Consider the following 12,267-nt stretch of genomic DNA (forward strand, 5'->3'; position numbering starts at 1 on the left):
TTTTAAGAAAGTTATGGTATTTTTTAAATTTAATCTTATTTGTTTGGGCTTGTTTCTTCTTCCTTTAAAAAAGCATACTTAACATAACAAAGTGGTATAAATCACGTATTAAAAATGGCCCCTTTATATAGATAAAGACAACAGTACCCATTCCCCCAAATATGCTAATACTACTTTAAATGATACCCTGATACATTTTCTATCAAGAGATAAATCATCTTTTCTCTAACTCTTAAAAGGGACCAATAACTGAAACTACCTTTTTTTATGCCAAGGCCCCTTGACTGATCTTGTAGATGCTATGATGCTCAGTGGTTTCTAAGTGAAAGAAGCAAGAATTGGAGTGGAGCTACACGAAACAAGGTTAGCTAGTGAGCACTTGACCAACATTTCCCTTTTCCTTGGAATTTCTCCCAAACTCTCCCAACTACGCAGTGTGCTATAATCCCGATGTAAATATAAACACTTCTTCTACAAATTCAATATGGCCATTGATATTGAAAAAAACCTGCAGGTTGAACTCCTAGTATAACATCCTTCTCTTGATCTAATGCTAATCCATAATTGTAATTCTAACACAAAACTAATGTTCTTGGTTCTGTTCAACTGGGGCTATCTACGATGAGAAAAAAAAATCTCCAACTCTGTGGTGAAGAAGTCTAGTTTCAATTAACTGTGGTTTTGCTAATAAACTAGATCAGTAACATGTCATAAGTTAGTTTAAGTGGAGTCAAAGACTTTACAGCAAAGATCGATGTGCTCAAATGACATGCTAACAGAGCATTCTGTGCTTCTGACAAGCTCTTTCTTTCCTGTATAAATTATACAAAATGCTAATGCTCCATGAAGTTGTTTATATTAGAATGCTCAAGTCACTTTTTAAATAAATTTCTATATATCCCATCAAATCTGTTGGAGGGAATGCAATAGTGACATAAGAAAGTATTAATTGACCTATGACATAGCTCCCCTAAAATGACAAACCCTGCCCAACTGCCGACAGAAACATTAAACATTCCAGAAACATATGCTCACCACTTGGACATTTATATCAATACTAAGAATGCTGGAAAGAATTTGCTCTTGGATATGTCACTATAGCATGGTCACATTATGAGAGCTGTAATTATATCTCATTTACAAGTTCTAACTTAAATATTCTATTTTAAGCATCTTATCATTCTAAAACGTTATGCTGTAACTCATTTAGGATGCTTTATAATAAACATATTCAATTTGAAATTTTGGGTTTAGAATTTACTCTGGAAAGGTATGGTTATAAGAGAAGCCTCTAGAATCAAAAGCATGGGAATTTTTGTCCTATTTCATATTGGTGAGAGTTAAAATACCTTTGAATCAGCAATTAGCCATTTTAGAACTTTACCAAAAGAAATAACAAAACAATTTCATTAAAATGTATGTACAGAGATGTTCAATATTGTATGACACTGACAAAAATAGAAACAACCCAAATTTCCATCAATAAAGAATGTTTAGTTGTTGTTCAGAATGCTATGTATATGTTATAGTTAAAAATAAAATGCTATTTATAAACTATACTACAGTTTGGAATGCTATGAAGCTGTTAAAAAGATGGAGTGAAATGCACGTGCACTAACTGAATGATGCTCATGATACAGTGTATCTGATAAAACACAATGGCAGACCGATATTTATAGCACATCCTAACCTTAAATGATAAAATATGTGAATATACAGATAGAGACGGATAGAGATGAGAAGAGGGGAGAGATTTATGGACAGGAGTATAAACTTCCCTATATGACTAAATATGAATATGCCAAATTCTAGTGAAATAGGCACACACTTGTTAATAGCAGTTACTTTGAGAGAATGAATTTAAAAGAGTAGAAGTGGCAGATTTTCACTTTTTACCCAATATAATTTTTGGAAAGTCATGGAATTATGGGGGAAAAGGTGTATAATAGACAAAAATACAAAAACAAAATAATATTAGATGTATTAACTATTGGAAGCATTTTCTACATAACACAAAATAACCCTTTATGTATTTATTATGGTTATTATTACATTTATAAAATGGAAACAAATATTTGCAGTTCTTCAAAATATCAACAAGGATTCCAATCAACTACTCAATTCCTAATGCAAGTGTATCTAGTTTAAAACAGACAAGCCTTTTGGAAAGACGCATGAGCCACATTTTCATATCTAAGTTATTAGATGTCAGATTCTGAAAAGAGTTTGCCTAATGACCTGTATTTTTAAAGCTATTTGTCAGCCATGGTGACAGCTTTAAGATTAGAGCTTGGAAAGGTGAAAATAGAATATAAGCTAATGAATTTTAGATAGAGAACTGTAATCAGCTCATTATCTGATGGTCATGTGAGTGAACCAAATCCTTCATCGAACTTATGAGCATTGTTTTTGGTCAGAATATAATCAAAATTCTAAAACTTGAAAAAACTGAAAACAAAAACAAAGCTTATAACAGGGATCCTCAGAATGTACTGAAATAGTACTCTAAAGATATCATTGTACTTTAGATATAATTTATCATTCCTTGAAACCTATAAATTTTGTCAGGCATTCATTGTTTAGCATGATGTGTTTTTTCTTGTTTTTAAATGATATATCTGGCCATCAAGGATAGCCATACATATATTTATTTGGAATTTCAATTGAAGAGGGCTGTATTTGTAATATATATAAATATTAACCTTTGAAGATAACAATTCCCCTAAATATGATGACAGATATCATTAAACCGAAGCCACTGAAATCAAAGGAAAACCAAACAGATTATGAGCAGATATTAGCAAATGATCCAGAAGGTCGTGTGGAATATGACCAATGCTTATAAGGTGTGGGTGGGTCTTTGGGGTAAGGCAGCTGGTTAAGAGTAATTCTTAGAGACAAATTCCAAAGAAATCTGGAAGAGGGAGACAGTCTAAGAAGTGGTCTCTTTAAACAAAATGAGATGTGAAGATGGAAAATATGTAGGAAAGACTTGAGGTTAGACTTTTATTAGAGAACTAGTGTATTTGTTCTTGATGGTGGTTTACTAATTAAAGAGAGTCCAAAGTTCAGTCTTCTCTAGAGGCTATTTAAATAGTTCCCAAATTTTTGAATAACCATAATAGTTATATAAATGTATGAACATATTTTCATTTGCTTACAAAAACATAATCCATATTACAGAGCAAAATAAACTCCAAAAGATAATGCACAAAAGATCAGAACTTTGGGAAGGCACCTAATTTCACATTTAAACAAAAACCTCACATTCCAACAATAAACTAAACTATATCATTTATGTTATAGATTTGACTGCTATCACAGAAAACCAGTGCAAAAGTGATTTAAACATCTTTCTCTCACACACACATAATAATTGAGTATAAGCTGTTCTGGACCAACATGTAATCTCCATGTCATCAAAACCCCAGACCCTCTTAATCTAACTGCTCTGCCACCTTGAGCCCTTATCCATATTCAAGTCAGTAAGAAGAGGAAAGCGTGCAAAATGACCACACTCTGTGTAAAGGTGGGAATAAGAAGGTGCGTTATTTTATATTTCATGCATAAGAACTTAGTTGCATGGCCACACCTAGTACTACGGCCTGAGAGATGGAATCTGCATTCTGGGCAAGGAGATGTCAGCTAAAAATTCTATTATCAAGGAAGAAGGAGAAATTTTATATTGAGGAATAATTCATAACATAAATATGGTAATAAACAATACCTTAACATAAATATATTCCAGTGTATCATGGCATTTTGTGAAAGGAATAAACATGCTGCATATATGTTCTCTAGTATTATGTATAAATACCTGATGCTTTAATTTCACACTACAGAATACCTTTCCATGGTAGGGAGCTATTTTATACATTGAAATGATCTTGATCAAATGCTTTACTTTTTCTTGTGGAAAAACTGCCCAGAAGCGAAATAGTGTACTGTGCATACTGTACTTCACCTCTGAATAATTTTAATACATTAATTAGCAAAGACTGATAAAAATCAAATTTTTTCTCCTTAGTCTATCTTTAAAAAATTTATAAATTTAGTAAAAGTACACCTGTATCCGAAGTGACCTTCTCATTACTTTCTATGACCTTTTTGTTTCTTTGATCTCCTGAATGCCTCCTTGTCAGCCTTGTAACATGGGAAGGTTAACACTGATGGGCGACAAATAAAGAACATAATAAATTATGCGGAAGATGGAATGGACTAAGATAAGATGCCAGCTGAAAGAATATAAAAGGGAAGGAAAAACTTGCTTAAGAAATAAAAACCAAAAAGATGGTTAAGTTGAGGCCCCGTGACATAGGAAATGAAAGTAAGGTCTAGTGGAAGAATTAGTTTGTTAGTAAGCCTGGTTATCAGCTGACGAGGAAGGAAGGAATGGAAAGCATGGTGTAAGTATATATAGCTCTGTAGATAGAGTCATAATGGCAATATGATTTATACTAAGGTCACACTGATTTTAAAGACACAGGCCTATCGAACAGATTGTACCGATTTTAAACATTGTTTCCTAGATCAAGAATTAGAGTTGGCAGAGAAAGGTTGTTTCCAGGTGGAAGGCTAGTCTGTAGATGGATAACACAGATTTATCTCAGTCATAATTTTAGCTAAGTTTATGTACCAGTTAAAACTGGTAGTTTTGTGATAGCTCATTTCATACCCTCAGGTCACTGAAAACCATCAAATTATTTCATGCCATTTAAACTGTTTTGCCTTAGAACAACTAGAAAGCCAAAAACATATTTGCAGATTTGAGGGCTCAAATATTTTGCCTCATAACAAACATAATTCCCCTAAAGCCAACTAGAAATACAAAAACATTTAATTATATGATAAAGGACAATACTAAATACAGTGTCTGATAAAATCAATCAGTAATAAATATTGAGCACTTTCAATATCCTAGGCCCTGTTCTATATATTTGGTTCACTACCATGAGCCAGAGAGCAGAGTTTCTTCATTGTGAAGTGTGTGGTCCCTGAAATGCTGCTGGAGCTCCCAAATAAGGTGTCTGTTTGACTAACACAGAAGGTTAATACTGAAGGAAGGAAAGAAAGAGAGAAAGGGAAAGGGGCGCAAGGAAGAGTGGCAGAAGTGATGGGGAGAAGTTAAACCAGAAAGTGAGGTAGAGATCAGGAGGGCTGGCAGAGAGAGACAGAGAAAAAAAAAGATAGGCTAAAATATGATACCAAGAGTAGCCACCAGTCAATTTCAAGAAGAAACAACAAAGCAAGTCCTTGACATACAAGGAACATAAATTTGACTCTAGCAATTACAGAGCAGATGGACATAAATTATTATTATCATTTCACATGAGGAACTCTGTCAACTTGAACTGTAGCTCTACCAGGCTGAAGATGGAGTTCTGATAAGCTTATGTAACAATATCATCAAACATTTTCACATTGGGGGACTTTCTCCAATTTCCTCAGCCAAGTTAGTTACTTGATTATTTCTTCATTCATAGATGGCTTATTCCTATTACTCAAAATTAAATGATACTACAAATTTATTTGCTCCTACTATTCCTAACTTAAACATAAGTTCATTGGGGGCAGTTTTGTGTCTATAGCATCCAGACCAATGCTTAGAACTGTGGCCATAAGTATTTGAATGAATAAATATCCCTGTCATGGCCAAAGATTTCTTTTCAGAAGACAATATCAGGTGTCAAGAGCTCAAGTTATAAAGATGCAAAATAAATGAAGTCAGACAAATTCAGTGACCAGATATCCCATACTTTATACTATAATCTCTTCTCTGTTCTCACTGTTAGTTTCATGCTAAAACAGGGCATGAGGGGACCCAGAGGCAGAAAATAATTATATGAAATCTGGGTCTCTGAGGCAAACTTCAAGGGTAAGATTACTATCTTTTGCCACAAGATAACTAATTAATTGCACTAATTAATTACATAGGGATCTAAATAAACGTTATTTAGAATGTCTCCAGAGAGAAGTGGGGAAGGATTAGTGTAGAGGAGGAAAATGTTATATTCATCACATTTATTTTGAATTTATCATTTAATTTTGAGTATTTATAACAAGATAGATAATATATTACTACAAAAGTATATGTTATAATTTGTAAGTAAACGGACACATGCTTGCTGAAAATAACATAATCAAAAATGTTGGGAGACTACTGGTTTAGATATTCTCTAGCCTTTCTGGTTAACATTATTTTCAGGAGGATAGGAGTAGAGTGCTGGAAAGATGACAGGAATAATAGAGTAAGAGATTGAGAGACTTTTTTTGTTGTTTAGAGATTATCAAACAATAGGAAATTACTTTTTAATTTCTATTGTGAAAACCACATAAAGTAGGGATATTTATTGCCAGGTGACTTTAAGGCAGAAAAATATACTCTGAATGAAAGCGGTTTGATCTGAAATTTTCTCGTTCCAGATTTTTTTAAAGTAGTTATGAAGTGTGATGGGCCTCTGTTCCAACCAGTGACTTAGACCAAAACTGCAAATTTACATTATTAGTAACAAGATCATTAATAAGTTCACATTAGCCAACATCAGCTTTTATTGGAGCAAGAATTAATACACTTTTATGATGTTATTTTAAATAATTAATAGGTCTTGCAGAGCCAATTGCACATTAGAGGCCAGCATAATAGTAAAACATTTTGTTTCTTCCTCATGGATTTTTGTTACTATAAACCAGGATCAACTTATTAATCTTTTAATACAAAAAAAAAAAAAAAAAAAACCACACCATAGATTTTGGCCGCCTCCCTCAAAGAAAAGCCAAAAGTTGGGATAACTTGCACAGCCTCCATAACAGGGCCCTGCCTCTGTTATCTGGGCACTAAATGCAGTGGTGCCAACAGACACTGTTCGGTTTCTGGCTCTCGTTCTTAGAAATAAAGTACTTCTCCCTGCTGCCAGCGAGATCTCTATTCCACAGATATGTTCTAACTGTCAAGAAAATTATAGTGCTATTTTAGAGATAACCTCACAATTTTCAAAGGAAACATAAGCAAATAGGAAAATACACTTTTATTCTTTTTTCAGTTCTATTTCTACATTGGCATAGGAATAAAACTAGTGATTAATGAAACTCTTCAATTGTTGGTTTTATTTTTTGAGCCAGTGAAACTTCAAAAAGACTTACTGATTTTTATATACATTAAAAGTTAACCCAGAAGTTTAAAAAAATAAAATAGCATCATTACTTGGTCTAGAAAATGAATAGCTTGGTCTAAGATTGATTTTCTAACCAAGAGATTAAGCTGTGATGGAGAGAAAGAGCACAGTCTAAATTGAAGCATGTTATTTAATCTTCATGAGCCTTATATATTTCTGAAAAATGGAGGCAAGAGTCCCTACATCCTAAGATTGTTAGGGACATTAAATTAGATAGAAAATATGATTAAGTAGCTACATTGTACCACCACTAGAACAACCTATCTTTTAACCAAAATTTGAGGTGAAGATTTGACAGTTAAATAATGGAAGAATTGCAGAATTATAGTTGGGAATAGGTCAAATTCTAGTGAAATCTATATTCATGGCATATAGAGCCAGCCAGGGTCACCAGCCACTGTAGTTGGAGATTTCCAGAGTGCTGCACGCCCATGGTAAATCTCCACAGCTTCTATGTGGAACAAAGTGATTAAGCCAATGAACTCTGAAACCAAACTGCTTCTCTCACTTACAGCTTTGTAATCTTGTATATTACTTATTCCCTCTGTGCCTCAGTTTTTTTCATCTGTATAATGGGATACTTAGCTCTATTTTTAGAAATATTAGATAATTATTACATAAAGTAATTAAAACAGTGTGTGACACACAGTAAATACCTTGTGACTTTAACTAGTAGTAGTTGTTGTAGTTGCTTTTTTTTTTATTGTTTGTGTCTGTTTTACTAAATACCCTAGTTATAGATCTGAGAGTAAGCTAAACTATCTGACAAAACTTAAGACAAGATTTAGAAAGTAAGTCAACTCACATAGACATCTTTGCTATCTAATTATCATTATATAGTATAGCCTGGAACACGCACTCATTATCTAAATAAATATTAAGTACTTTCTCTTTCCTATGCACTTTGCCATGTGTGGTATAGAATCTGAATAAGAATCATATATTTAATCTCACCTAAAGGAGCTTATACACTAGTAGGAACAATGTACCACAAATAACAAATTCTAAAATATTCATTTAATCTAATTTTAATAGCCTATTACTAAAAGAAACTAGTGCAATATTAGGTTTTGAATCATAAGAACAGTAACATCGTGATTCAACCTAATTCAATTTGGAAAGTGTTGATATCTATGGAGCTGAAGGATTATAGATAGGAAAGAAGCTCCATCCAGTTGGGGAAGTCAGAGAAGGTTTCGCCAAGTGTTGCCTGAGCTGTGCTTTGAAGAATGCAAAGACTTTGCACTTGTGAGAATGAGGGAGAGGGATCTCTCTGTGCTTACTTTAGCTGTTCTTGAGAAGTGCTTTTTATTTTTTAATACACAGACTTAAACTTTAGGGAGTAAGTGAAATAAGCATATCCTTCAAAAGGTCACTTTGTAAATAGACACTTTTAAATGCTAAGCTTTTTTTTTTGTACACTATTTCATAGCGATATGAAAATCAAGAGGATGACAGTACTTTCTGTTTTCAAACTTAAATTTTTCGCTAAGTAATTTCTGAACTCACTTTATCTAAAATAAATAAACAAACAAACAATCTAGATTTTAACATATTAATGAGTCCTGAGAGAAAAAATGCTAGCTTTGTTAATTTGCTCTACAACTAGTATTTGATTAGTTAGCAGAAAAGAGAAATAAAGATGGTGAAAATTTGCTTGATGACTGAAACATTACCAAGAGATACACTAACAAAATGGTTTCAACTATAAAATGATGATGAGATTATGTAGTAAGTCTCATTAAATTTCATACCCTCATAAATATGTAAGAATCATCTATGGCATGCTATTGATTTTTTATAATTATAAATGGTAGTTAACATGGTGATATAACAGCTTAACTGACTAAAGCATGAGAAGTAAAAAAGCAAAAGAATAATTTCTTGTTTGTTAAAAATTCGATTCTGATTATGTCTCATATCCTACTCACATATTGGCCTAAGGCATAATTGGAAATTTTCTTTAGAGTCACTTTGAAGAGGTACCCAAAGGCATTTCAGTCAGAGTGTAACAGATGAGAAATGTACTTCAACAAAATCGGATAAAGATAAAATTTCAATTTTGATCTTGAATATTTAATAATAAGAGCCCATAGGCCTTCCAAATGATGTGAATTCTCTGATCTATGACAGTGTGTTCAGGGGACAGCACTCAACAATCACATTGTTCACCTTCTGTTGTTACACAATAAACAGTGAGGAAGATTAGTGCTCAAACTCAGCGCGCTAGATAACAGCCTTTCATTCCAACAGTATTATTCAAATATTATTTAGATTAAACATCAATTTATGCCAGAAAATCCATTTATGAATTTCTGATTGAATTAAACTTTTAAAGAGAATTGTAAAATGTATAAAGCCCAAACTATAGCATAAAATCTAAAGAAAAAATTAATTCACTTAAAAATATGTATATATTTATATGTATAGACACACACATATATATAAATTATATACACATAAATTAATTTTCAATATCTGCACTAATCAAGCACAGTCTGAGATACAGTATGTGATTTCCTGCAGTAAGTACAATCTTTAGAGAACTGGATTAAAGTGACAAAACACATAGGAATTAAGTGGTAGATACCAACTGCAGGCTCATTAGCAGCTTGGTTGTTGGCGCTCTGCTCCCATGTTTCTAAAGGAAGTACAAAAGGGAACCAGAAGCAGACTCATCCTCTGCAGTTAATATCACCTTAACCTTCAAGGTTTGTGGACCATTTTCTCTTCTCCGACCACCAAAGGCACAAGGAAGCAGATTTTGAGTCAATGCAGCTGACCAGTGCTTACCTTAAGAAACAAACAGCTGAACACTTGGGTGCAGAGTAGCTACTTCTCACAGTGTGTATTTGGCATGATGTAGGTGAAATAGTAATTTCAATCCATTCCTCAATAATATCCTTTGCATTTTGTCTTCATTTTGCTGTAACATGGTAACATGGTGTTTAACATCCTGTCACATGCTTATTTACCCAACAGTCAAGACATTTTTCAGTTGACTAGACTGCTGTAGGCAGCATCTTACAAACCACTATGGGATGAAGCACAGAGAATTTGTTTTTCATAGATTCATGGAATATTCCAGCTGGAAGAGACTTGAAACATCCTTGCATTTTACTTTAACTGGAATAATGTGTGTGTATTGACAAGGCCAAGGAGCTGTAATTTAGAGTGTTAATAGTGGTATGCCTTGTTACCAATGCAAAGTTGCTGCCCCACAGAGAAGATGCTGAGTTGCATATTATCATGGAAAAGCTATAATTTAAAAGTAATCAGAAAGAATTGGCCAACAGCAAAATGTAACACAAACCTAATATTAAGGTTTTTTTGAATGATGAAAGGAAATGTTTTATCCTATTTCAGACGTTTGTCCATTTTGTATGCAGAAAAAAAAAAAGCTTTGAGAATTTAACTACTATTTCAGGTATATGCTGACAAAAATATAAAATAAATTTTTAAACACTAAAATAGAGCCTAAAACGAAGTTTATTTTTCTCAGCTTCTCCTAGTTTCTAGTTTTATAGTAAAAAGTTGCTCTTTTCCAAGGTATGAATTTTCATTTAATTCAATTAATCTGTACTTTTTCCTTGTGATCAACCTAGACTTTTATCATAAATATTATCTCTATCCACTTAGAAGTTACAAAGTACTTTCTCTCAGATGTCCACAGTGTTTGGGTTGAGGCATGATAAATTTTAAACAAGTTGAAAAGTATTTCAAACAAGTTCTATACTATGAGCAATCATTAAGGAGGCCAGGGGAGAAAGAGAGGTAGTAAATGAATTTCAGTATAATAATCATGCAAATTTTAAAAATGTATTTCTAATCATGTAAATCACTAAATTTTTATATTTAAAATTCTGTCTAGACTAGAAATAAAAAGCATGCTAAGTTATACATCAGCCTATACTGAGCAATTTAAAATAGAAATAAATCTATTTTTCATATTTACACATGCAATACCTTATGATGTTTGTAATCCTGAATTTCCAACCCTGACCACTGAGATCATTTATTTTATTGATAGAGAATAAATGGGCAATAATTATATTGTTTACAGTAAGCTACTTGGTTGTGAAATTTAATTACTAACTTTCACATAAATATTTTCATTTTTAAGAGGACAAAATTTACTTGAGATGTCTATGAAGAAGTCGCTACTTTGATATAGTGAATGGTGCATGTGACCTGCCACTCATTATTTGTGCCTCCGATATTCCTTTCTAAAGTAAGAAGGCTAATTGATAATGGGCTGGAGCTCTGATTATTGTACAGAGCATCACAGCAAAACCTCTTAAAGGGTGGGAACAGTATATAAGAACAAAGAGAGCTGGGGGCTCAAAGACAGGACTTGTTATGCTATTTGATATCGGCCTATATTAAAGTCCTTTTGAATCTATTTTCTTCGCTGAGAGACTAAAACAGACTATTGTTAATAATAAAAATGGCCACTTTATGGTTTCCTACACAATATGGGGGCTCAAGGGAAAAAATAAAGTCAGTGTCTACTAAAGAAAAAGTAGAAGTGTATTAATAGAACCCAGGAACTCCCGCTATTGGAAGGGAATATAAAGCAATCACTAAGTCATGCTTAAAATACCAAAGAGGTGTAGCCAATATGCTTAGGAGTTTATACCGTTGTGTTTCTACATTTCGAATCTAGGAAGTTAAACTTGACAGTGTTTTCAAGGAATTGTTACCATTTCAAACACTTAAAAATAAAACTTTATTTCAGAAGAATTAGTAGCAAATTATCAAATATTTCCCCCTGAAGTTTCTGCCCAAGCCTGTTTCAGATGCCTGATAATCTCGTTTCCACATATCAGCCATTCTATACCTCCCTGGTGTGGTCAACGGGCATCCAAGTGAGAAGCTGGGTTTGATTTTCATTGATTTTCTCCTCCATATTCACACTCCTTAGGAAACTGCTTATGTTAAAAGTGACATATTTATATTCTCCCACTGCTACTGCCTTGGTTCTTTCTGCACAGAACTCCGTTATCACTTTGATAACAGCCTTCTGCATTCTTACCTTACATGCTTCTCATGGAACTTTTTGAAACTAAATGAACTCAACAGATACCTGTAATTG

At 33.2% G+C, this 12,267-nt stretch overlaps 1 protein-coding gene across 3 annotated transcripts in view; it reads left to right on the forward strand.

The window, feature by feature from the left end:
* DLC1 (DLC1 Rho GTPase activating protein) overlaps positions 1–12,267 on the forward strand; it is a 351,657-nt gene that overhangs the window by 14,872 nt on the left and 324,518 nt on the right. The window lies entirely within an intron of this gene.

Source organism: Rousettus aegyptiacus, unplaced genomic scaffold (assembly GCF_014176215.1).
Source record: "Rousettus aegyptiacus isolate mRouAeg1 unplaced genomic scaffold, mRouAeg1.p scaffold_m13_p_11, whole genome shotgun sequence".
Lineage (NCBI taxonomy): Eukaryota > Metazoa > Chordata > Mammalia > Chiroptera > Pteropodidae > Rousettus > Rousettus aegyptiacus.